The following is an 11,433-nucleotide window of genomic DNA, read 5'->3' as shown; positions in this document are numbered from 1 at the left end:
CCAGAGCAGGGGCTGGGAGGTCAGCCAAGGCTGAGGGTGCCCCTGGCTCTTAGCTGAGCCCCGCTGTCACTGCACCCTGGCGCCTCCTCCGCGACTGGAGCTGACACCTACTTCTCATGACCCAGGATGCTCGTAAGGACACACTCCCTGTCCCAGGAACCACATCTCCCTGAGCCTTCCCTAGAATGTTGGTGAGGCAGTTTATCGTATACACCCATTTCACAGATGGGAAGACTGAGGCTCAGAGATGGTCAGTGGCTTGGGAGCTGGGATTTGAACTCAGGTCTCCTCAGACCCTGTTCTTTTTGCCCAAGGGAGGTTGGAAAGCTCCCGTGGAGACTGAAGACAGGGCGGGGAGGGGGAGGGTGGACAGAGCAGGGGTAGACAGGAGGAGGACAGGGTACCCCTTGACCTGAGGGTGATACCCCAGGGCCAGCCGTGGAACTGTAGCAACCCACCCCACTCAGTCCAGAAGGGCAGGAAAAACCTGAAGTGTAGACAGTTGTGGACAAAGCCATTGAACATTTGGAAATTATGGGGAAAAAAAAAACACCAATTACCATATGACCTAGCAATTCCACTCCTAGAGAAGATAACCAAAAGGATTGAAAACAGGTGTTCAAACAAAAACTTGTACATGAATGATTCAAAGTAGCACTATTCACAGAGGCCAAAAGGTGAGAGCAACCTAAAAAGTCCATCAAATGATGGATGGATAAACAAAACATGGTCCATCCACACACAGCCTTAGGAAGAAGGAAAGTCTGACACTCAGTACAACATGGACGAACCTTGAGGACATGATGCTCAGTAAAATAAGCCAGACACAGGAGGACAAACACTGTATGATTCCACGTATATGAAATGTCCAGAACCAGCAAATCCACAGAGATAGAAAGTAGACTCATGGTCGCCAGGGGCTGGGCTTGGGGGGAAGGGGGGGTGCGGGAGTGACGGATGATAGGGACAAGGTTTCTTTTTGGGGTGATGGAATGTTCTGGAATTAGAGGTGATGGATGGTTGCACACCATTGTGAATGCACCGACTGTCACTGAATTGTTCACTTAAAATGATTAATTGTATGTTATGGAAATTTCACCTCAATAAAAAGAAAAGGAAGGGATGCAGGGAGGGAGGATCAGGACACAGGGGCAGTGAGGGTTCCGTGTGCTTTCATGCTGTACTTGCAGTCGGTGGCAAGAAGGCTGTGGGGCAAGGAGTGTGGGTGTCCAGAGCCCTGCCCCTCACTTGCCACACAACACTCCCACTGTCCTCTGAGCTTCCTGCAGTGGCATCCATGGAGTGGGGTCTCCATGTGCCCCAAGGCTCCCTGCCCTTCACCACAGAATGGGCTGGGCAGCAGGTCGGCCCTACAAGTCCTGTCCTGCCCTGGATTCGGGGTCCCAGGCTCCTGGGAAACTGCTCACTTCCTGTGCCCCAGCTGGGGGGAGCCTCCCACTCGGCTGCTGCCCCTTCTAAACACAGCCTTCCTGCCAACAGAAATCACCTAGCGGTGCAATCACCACTGCCCTTTGCCCCTGTGGCCTCAAAACCCAGCACAGAGCAAAACACAAAGGAGAGAGTGGTAAGCAGATGGACAGATGGACGGCAGCAGAGCCGGGAGGCCCCGCTGGGCCTGGGGCTCATCCCTGGCACTAGCTTCAGCTAAGGCCTCATGCAGCCCTTTCCCCACCAACCTGAAGACCCAGTGCAGATCACTAGTGGGGTGACCAACTGTCCCTATTTTCCAAATACTTTCCCTTTATTATTTTTTTTAATACGTTGCGTGCCTTGCGGTATCTTAGTTCCCCGACCAGGAATTTGAACCTGCGTCCTCGGCAGGGAAAGCGCGGAGTCCTAACCACTGGACTGCCAGGGAATTCCCATCCCTTTACTTTAGCATGGAAAGTCCTGCTTCCCCAGAAATCCCTCAGAACCAACCAACCGAGATGGTTGGTCACCGTATCTGCTAGTCTGCTGGGGGCTGCAGAACAGAGGTGAAAGGGCCCACAGGCCGAGAGTCAGGAGGGGCTGGGTTCCCGTCCCTGCCAGGCCATTGACAAGCTGTGCACCTAATGGCTCAGAACACCACGTCCTGGTATGTTTGAGCAGGATTTGAATCTGTTAAGACTCTCCTTGCTTCAAACAAACAAAACCAAAAAGCAAACGACACTATTATGGGCTGAATTGTGTACACTTAAATTCGTATGTTGAAGCCCCTGACCCTTAGGACCTCAGAGTATGACTGCATTTGGAGGTCACAAAGTTAAAATGGGGTTGTGAGGGTGGGCCTTAATCCAGTATGACTGGTGTCCATATAAGAAGAAGTTGGGACACACCAAGGGAAGACCATGTGAGGACACAGGGAGAAGATGCCCATCTGTAAGCCAGGGGGGAAAGAGGCCTCGGGAGGACCAACCCTGCAAAGCCAGAGACAGAAAGCAGACTCGTGGTTGCCAGGGGCTGGGGAGGGGTGGGGAGTGGCTCCTAGTGGGGATAAAACATTCTCAAGTTTTTTTTCTTTTTTCGGCCGTGCCACGCAGCTTGTGGGATCTCAGTTCCCGGACCAGGGGTTGAACCTGCGCCCTCGGCAGTGAAAGTGCAGAGACCTAACCACTGGACCGCCAGGGAATTCCCAAAATATTCTCAAGCTGATCCTAGTTGATGGTTGTACAACCCTGTGAATATACCCCAAAAACTGAAGTTTACACATTAAATGGATAAATTGAATGTTATGTTAATTCTATGTCAATAAAGCTGTTTTTTAAAGTTCTCTGGGCCTTGATGAGAAAAAAAAAAAAGGGAATTCCCTGGTAGTCCAGAAGGACTCAATGCTTTCACTGCCGAGGGCCTGGGTTCAATCCCTGGTTGGGGAACTAAGATCCCACAAGCTTCGCAGCCCCAAAAAAAAAAAAAAAAAAAAAATCACCCAATGTGACTTTTATTTTATTCGGTGGCATTTCCAACACTTGTGACTTTAATCAAAAATGCACAAATGCCCATATACTCGCTAACAGCATGTAACTGTCACGCTAATAAATTAGTGCCTGCTTTAATGGGGCACTAAACATTATTCACTCAACAAATGTTTATTGGGTGTGTAGTACTTGGGGCAGCAAAGTATGGCCCATGGGCTAAATCCAGCCCACTGCATGTTTTTGTATAGCCCTCGAGCTAAGAATGGCTTCACATTTTTAAATGGTCATGGAAAAAAATAGGAAGAATTAAATTTCATGACACATGCAAGTTACATGGAATTCAAATTTCAGCATCTATAAATAAAGTTGTCTTGGATGGCAGCCACGCCTACTCGAGTACGTGTCAGCTGTGGCTGCTTTCAAGCTACACGGCTGAGCTGGGAGCTGGGGTAGAGACCCTCAAGTCCGCACGGCCGAAATCACTCATTTCCTGCAGCGTCTGCTGACGGCTGCAGTGTATGCAAGGTCTGGGGTGGAGGGTGGCGGGAAGAGCCCACTGTGTCCCGGAGGGCAGGTGGGAGCTGGTGCAGGGCGTGGAGGGAGCCTCGGAGAGCCTGCCAAGGCCTGCCCTTTGTCACAGTCATGGAGCACGGTGAGGCTGATCCTCTGGTCACCAGGCCCGAAATAGTCCAGGATGGGACAGGGACACGGGAGAGGTGGCTCTGGGGCAGCCAGAGCCCTGCCTGGCCACCAGACACCTCGGTCACTATGAGAACAGTAGCGGGATGGGGGACCACCTCATCCTGATTGCACAGCACTTTCCCAGTTTCAGCACTGAAAGTTCCCCATCCTGGGAAAGGCCGGGCCCAGGCAAACTGAGACAGTTTGTCACCCTGATCGGGGCCGACCACCTTGAGTGGTCGGATTATTCTATGACCTGCCTCTCTAGGGCTCAGAGAGGAAAGGGACCTGCCCAAGGTCACTCAGCGGAGCTGAGATTTGAACACATCTGTCAAATGCTGACCCAGGACCGTCTCCAGCCAAGGAGGCGTGCCAGGTGGCTCACCCTCGCCCCATCCGCCTTCCGTCTTCCTACCCGTATCTCGGGAAGATTCTCTCACTCCTCTCACAGCCACCTGATGGGCCCAGTGAATCCGGCCCCACCTGCCCCTGGCTGGGCAGCTCTGGGCACAGTGTGGACTCCAGCTGGGCTAACCTGTGCCTTTCCTGCAGCCCCTGCCCTCCCCAGACAGAACCCCAAGACTAACCTGATGTGCCCCTGTCACGTCCACCAAGCACACCCTAGGTCAGTGCCCGGCGGTCTCCCCAGGCCCCAGAACGGGACGCCCTAAGACCGGGCAGCCCAGAGCGTGAGAGGGCGGCTCCACAACCCGGCCGCCTCAGCCCCTTCCTAGAGAGAGATCCCCAGGGCAGGTAACGTGCCACCTGCGCCTCAGCGTCCTCCCCTGGGCTTCGGATGCCCGTTGCTGCTGGGTTTTTGTGGCAGGTGTTGCCACTCACTGGGACGAGGAGCCCAAGGCCTGCCCCCCCTGCCCCAGGCCGGCCCCCAACCCCGGGGAGGGCACTCACACCTGCTGGACCCCTGTCCGGTGTTCGGGGGGGGCGGCGCTGGGAATTGTCTCCCATGCTCCTGTGACCAGTACAACCTACTCCTTTTCCGCAGATGAGGAAACTGAGGCTCCCGGAGGTGGAGTCCCTTAGCCGCAGGCCACAGACAAAGGAAGGAGACAGGGTTCCAGGCCAGGCTGGTGCGCCTGGGACACAGCTGTGCCCACTGTCCTGCCTGGGCTGGCGGCAGGACCAGTCACCGCCAGGCTCCCCTGCGACCCCGGGCCCGGAGGAGGCCCCCCGGCTCCCGATGCCCCCAGCGCCTCCCTCCGAGGTCCCTTCTGAGGCCGTTCGTTCTCCTCCCACCCTCGTGACAGGGCTGGGGCCGCAGACTCCCCTATAATTACTATGGTATTTATTAGTTTTCTTTATGAGTTTCACTCTTTTTATTGATTTTAACTAAATTCGTTGGAAGAGGAAACTTCATGGCCTTGCTGTGGATGGGAAACCTTGAATTTCCTGAAAGCATGTCGCTACAAAACACTAAGAATGCCTGCCCCCCATCCCTCCCCTAAAATCATCCCGGGGAGGCCCAGGGATAAGCACTCCACCTTCCCGGAACGCTCAAGGCCAAGAACTACCTCAGGTCAGTGCTTCTCAACTGGGGGGCGATTCTGCCCCCCGCCCAGGGGACACTGGGCAACGTCTGGGGACATCTGTGGTTGTCACACTGGGGGGCTCCTGGCATCGAGGGGGTGGGGGCCAGGGATGCTGCTCCACACCCCGCAGCGCCCAGGACAGGCCCACAGCCAAGAACAATCCAGCCCGAAGGTCAGCGGTGCCAAGGGGAGACACCCTGGACCAAGGGCAGAGAATTGGCTCAAACCCCCATCCCCCTGGGACTCCCCTGGTGGCGCAGTGGTTAAGAATCTTGCAGGGGACACGGGTTCAAGCCCTGGTCTGGGAAGATCCCACATGCTGCAGAGCAACTAAGCCCGTGAGCCACAACTATTGAGCCCTCGTACCACAACTACTGAAGCCCGCGTGCCTAGAGCCCGTGATCTGCAACAAGAGAAGCCACCGCAATGAGAAGCCCGCGCACCGCAACGAAGAGGAGCCCCCGCTCGCCGCAACTAGAGAAAGCCCGCGCGCAACAATGAAGACCCAAGGCAGACAAAAACAAATTAAAAAATAAATTAAAAAAAAAAAACAAAAAACCACCCCCTGGAGGCGCCCCCAAGTGGGACTCGATGTGCAGAGAAGGCTGAGAGCCCAGGATGGGACAGACCCTGACACACACACCCACGTGACACACACACACTCACGTGCCAGTCATCCCGCGGCTGACACCCTCCTGGGCCAAGTCATCCCCCACCCCCGGGAACTCGGCCTGGCCTGCCCGCACCCCTGATCTTCGATCGAGGCACGAGGGAGCTCACTCCGTGGGGGAGGAGGTGTGGCCTCGGGATTGCTGGGGGCCCAGGCAGGTGGGTGGGACCCCACGGGCCTCTCGCTGGAACCTGGCTCCTCTGAGGCCACCCCAATTCGGAAGCCCTGCCAGGGAGACCCTACCCCATCCCAGCTCACCACAGACATACAGACAGACGACCTTCCATGCGAAGCGTCCTCACGCGGGCCCCTGGACAGTCCCCCCCACCCACCCCGACCAGAGCTCTGCCCTGGGGCCCTTCCCCAAATGTCCTAACAGCCGTCGGGGGAGAAAGATGGAGGGAGAGGCTCCAGGAGGTGGGGCAAGGCTGCAGAGCCAGCTCCCGGGCCCCTCCTTTCCTCATTCTATTTCAGGACCCCCCCCCCAACCCCAAGCACTTGCCACTCACGTCAAGTAGCACTCAGCGGCCATCTTAATCAGCAGTTACTCTGCCTGCCCTACCCACGTCCCAACAGGGCCAGGGCGGTCACCTCCAAAGGCTGCCTCCACCTCAGGTGCCCTGTCTGCCAGGCCCCTGAGGGGGCATCCTTGGGGCAGACTAGGGGGCCAGCCAGTGCCTGGGGGAGGAGCAGGCTGACCGGCACAGACAGGGGCAGCCATATGCCCTCCGCTGCCGCTCAGGAGCGCCCCCAAGTCCTCCCAGCACATTCTGGAGGGAGCCTGGGGCACCCAAGAAATGTCCTCATCACCTACCCGTTCCCTTTAAGCTTCTCTTCAACGAGCCCCGGAGGGGAGGGGGCGGCAGGGGGGTGCAGAGGCAACTTTCAATCATGCAAACAGGGCTCACTTCCACAGGGGTCTGGAAGTCCTCCCATACAGGGACCCTCAAAAATGCAAAACCCCGGGGGGTGGGGTGGAGGACACCGGGGGAGTCGGGGTGGCAGGCGGAGGGAGGGAGGGAGGAAGCCGCGCACTCCCCGAGGGGAGCCGGCACCACGGTCATCACTGCAAGACACACATGCATCCTGGGGTCACCTGGCCAGGGCAGGGGTCCCCGGCTCTCTCCCCTCCAGGACAAGGAGAATCAGGGAGGAGAAGCCCCAGCCCTCTCCTCCTCCTCCTCCTCCCCCCTCACTGCCCTCTTCCCACCTGGGCCGGTTAAGTGCCCCCAAGGCTGTGTTTCAGACGTCCTTTGCATGGGGTATGTCTTTCACCACTGTTCTGTGTCTCACTTTTCAGGCCACCGAGTGGGGCTGGGCAGAGGGACAAGGGGATGGTTTCGGTACTTACTTTTCTTTTTCTCTCTGTACAACAGGGGGGCTAAAGGTCTCGGGGGCTGAAGGAGTCTCTCAGGGCTGGTGGGTCTGGCTTTATAGACCACCCCGGGCCCTGGCAGCCCCGCTGTTTATTAATAGCGGCCGCCGCCTCTTGCCCGAATATGGTCAGGAGCACAGCAGCTGTGGGCGCGCAGCCCCTGGGCAGGACAGGTGGCACGAGGACAGCCCTCTGCCCTACGAGAGGCAGGCAGTGCTGCAGGGGACCCAGCATGGCCTGGTGACTCCTGCGCCCAAGCCCCCGAATCTAACAAGACACGCTTAGTGAGGGGGCGCCCAGGGTGTGCTGGACCCTGACACACCCTTGCCTCTAACCCTCGCTGCCACCCTAGGAACCACTGTCCCTAAGGACAAAGCTGGCACACACACACAGAGGTGCCGTGTCTGCCGAGAGCCAGGAGCCCAACTGGGCTGCATCAAACCCAGGCCTGTCTGACTCATTTTGCAGACGGTGCGTGACTAATGCGAGCTGTGGTGAAGGCCTCGATTGAGGGCGAATCTCACACGCTAGGAAAACACGGAGGGTCCGTCACAGCTGCCGCCAATGAGGTCGGATAGCCCAAGGCCCTCCTTCTCGAGGGACCGAGGGACCGAGGGACCGGCTGGGCTCCTGCTGTCACTGCCCTGCCAGCCCGTGGAATGATTCAAGCAAGTCAGTGACATCCTCCCACAGAACTGGAGGCCACCTCATCCTCTCGTCACTAAAGGCTGCCCACACACTCTGCTCCTGACTGCGCCCCAAGTGCCCTGCAGGGCCTGCGGCGTCCTTCTCCCCGGGGCTGTCAGTCCTTGTGCCTAATAAAGAGCCGTCTACTCATCTGTCCGTGTCAGACGTCCTGCATCCAGCCACCCCTTACCCCGCAGTGGGACTCCCACCCTCTCTAATTGGTGACAAGGAGGCAGTTGAAACACAAGTCACTGGGAATCCTCGGGTGGACCAGTGGTTAGGACTCGGCACTTTCACTGCCGTGGCCCGGGTTTGATCCTTGGTCGGGGAACTAAGATCCCGCATGCCATGCAGTACAGCCAAAAAAAAAAAAAAAAAAAAAAAAATACGGCCTTCCCTGGTGGTGCAAGTGGTTAAGAATCTGCCTGCCAATGCAGGGGACATGGGTTCGATCCCTGGTCTGGGAGGATCCCACATGCCACGGAGCAACTAAGCCCGTGTGCCACAACTATAGAGCCCGTGCTCTAGAGCCCGTGGGCCACAACTACTGAGCCTAGGTGCCACAACTACTGAAGCCCGTGCACCTAGAGCCTGTGCTCCGCAACAAGCCACCACAATGAAGCCCGCACACTGCAATGAAGAGTAGCCCCCACTTGCCACAACTAGAGAAAGCCCACACGCAGCAACGAAGACCCAGCACAGTCAAAAGTAAATAAATAAATAAATTAAAAAAAAAAAAAAAATACAAGTCACTGACCCAAGAGCCTCTGGCTCGGCAGCCCAACCACGACCAGCAGGTCTGTCCCTGCCCAGCCCGGGAGGGCATTTTGCCACAGCCCCACGCTGCCTCACCAGTGACGTACCCCGGCTTGAGGGAGCTGATGTAAGCAGATACGGTAGGGGTCCCAGAGAAACAGAATCAGACGCGGCCTTCTTGACATCAGAGAAGCCATTTTTTTGCCTAAGCCATTTTGGGATCTAAGCCTGGCCACAGTGTTTGTCCTTGAACAGGTCTCAATAATTAATGAGCTCAAGAAAACAAAAAAATGCAGGGATGAAAGACTGTTATCAGACAAGAGAAATAACAATAGCAAAGATAATAAATCAGTTGTAAAGACCCACCGGAAGCACTTTCTTGAGCTGTTCTGCCAAATTTATTTGTTTATTTACTGCCAGGCATGCGGGATCTTAGTTCCCTGACCAGGGATGGAACCCGTGCCCGCTACATTGACAGCATGAAGTCTTAACCACTGGACCGCCAGGGAAGTCCCTGTTTTGCCAAATTTAAGCCCCCTTCAAGAGCTCAGCCACCAGATCAAGCTGGAACCTAAGCGATAATGATTTTGACCTTCTCTGACCCTCGTGACTTCAATCTAATAAAGCTTGGACTCTGTTGACCACCCAAAATCTGAGCCCTCCCAGACCCTCTCCCCTCCCCAGTGGCGGGGGTGTAGGGCCGAGTGGCTCTACAGGCACGATCACGACCCCTGTGCCTGCTGCCGTCTCTCTCTGAAGCTGCTGTCAAGACGTCCACTTGGAGAACTTGACCTGCCCGGGGACACGAGCTCTGCTGGTCTGAGGTCTCATCCCTCTGACCTGATCAGCTTCCGCAGTGCTCTCCAGGTTCCCGGTGACTCCTCATAGCGTCTCGGGGTGGGGGTGGGGGGGCACCACCACTGTGCGGCAGGCAGGGAGGGGGATCGCTGCAGTTTCGGGGCGGAGCCGGCAGTGGAAGCCCAGCCTCCCTCACTCGCCATCCTCTGCGCAAGCTTTGCTCTGAGATAAACACGGGCTTTCAACACCTTCCTCGCAACAAGCTTCACGCACATGGCAGCCAAACCCTAAGCAAACCTCAGGGCAGGTCCAGCCTGACTCTCGCCAGCTGGAGGGACAGGATTCACCGCTCCCACAGTTCATTCCCCCCCCACCCGTCTCAAGAAGCAGGCAAGAAGACATTCCCATTTTGCGTAAGAGCAAAACCAGATGCAGGGGGGACTTCCCTGGTGGTGCAGTGGATAGGACTCCGTCCTCCCAATCCAGGGGGCCCGGGTTCAACCCTGGTCAGGGAACTAGATCCCACATGCATGCTGCAACTAAGAGTTCGCATGCCACAACTAAGGAGCCCGTGTGCTGCAACTGAGCCCACATGCTGCAACTAAGACCTGGTGCAACCAAATAAATATTTTTTTAAAAAACAGATGTGGGGAGTCCTCGCTCTTCAGACCTGCTGGGAGGCCCACTCTCCTCAGAGCAGAAGGTGCTAACATGCACCCCCCCAATCACACCCCTGAACGAAAAGGGGCTGAGGGCGTGGCAGAGGGACAGGGTGCCAAAAGAGGGGAAGCAAGAGTTGAATTGCTCGGTGAACCTGTAAGTGGATGCAGCACACCTTCATCAGCGTGAGTCAGCTACTGCTGTGTAACAAAGCATCACAAACCTAGTGCCTTAAAGCAATACGCATTATCATCTCACAGTTGTGGGTCAGGAGTCTTGATTGGCTTACCTGGGTCCTGTGCTCAGGGTCCCTCAGGAGGCTGCAATCCAGGTGTCAGTCCAGGCTGGGTTTTACCCGAAGGCTCGACTAGGGAGGGGCCCACTCTTAGGACCCCTCACGTGGTCAGTGGGCTTCGCTGCTTGCTGGCTGTTCCTTGACACGTGGGCCTGTCCAACATGACGGCTCACTGCATCAAAGCCAGCAAGGGAGTCAGCTGGCAAGATGGAAATCATAGGCTGCGCAGCCTAACCACAGAAGTGACTCCATCACCTTCCCAGCGTTCTGTTGGTCAGAACCTGCCACGAGGCCAGCCTGCTCTCCAGGGGGTGGGGAGCAGGAGGCGGGGCTACGTGGGGGCCACTCTGGGGCCTGCCTGTCACAGACAAGATTAATAACAGCACGTCAGCCCCAGGGGCTCTACAAAGGACAGCACTATTTGTAAGTGCTTGCATGGGCCAGATACACTGGGAGGTGCTTTATGACCACAAAGTGGTTCCCTGTGCCATTAACTGACAGATTGAGGACGCCGAGGCTGCACTGAGCAAGATAACCCAGGTCAGGGGGCAGAGGTCATCTCCAAAGCAAGGACACCTGCTCACGTTACCCACTGAAGACGCTGGGGAATTTGCCCTCAGCACAGAGGTACTTTGGATACTGCAAGGGCAGGTGTGAGTCCAAAGGGAATTGTGGTTTCTACCTGGAAGTCTCCATCAGAAAGGCTGGATGGGTGAGGGCCCCGCCCCTGCCCTTATCAAGACAGACCATTGCGTCCAACTCCTACCGCCATCTCCCAGGGCCTGACGTGGGGCCCACAGTGCGGCATGACTGGGGAAATGACGGCTGGATGAATGCTATTCACTGGTCCCCTGAGGCCTTCAGGGAGCCTCCGGCTCACCCCTCTCAGGGTCTGGAGACCCTCTAGCACTGCACGGAAGCTCCTCCCTTTCCGTGGGAGGCACCCAGACCACGGCCTACTGATGTTATACAATTATCCACACTGGGTGCCCCTTTCCTGCCGCGGGCCGACCGCACTTTGCAACGTACCATCGGGGGATCTGCTG

Source organism: Eubalaena glacialis, chromosome 4 (assembly GCF_028564815.1).
Source record: "Eubalaena glacialis isolate mEubGla1 chromosome 4, mEubGla1.1.hap2.+ XY, whole genome shotgun sequence".
NCBI classification, from domain to species: domain Eukaryota; kingdom Metazoa; phylum Chordata; class Mammalia; order Artiodactyla; family Balaenidae; genus Eubalaena; species Eubalaena glacialis.
Note: the sequence above shows the minus strand (reverse complement) of the source record.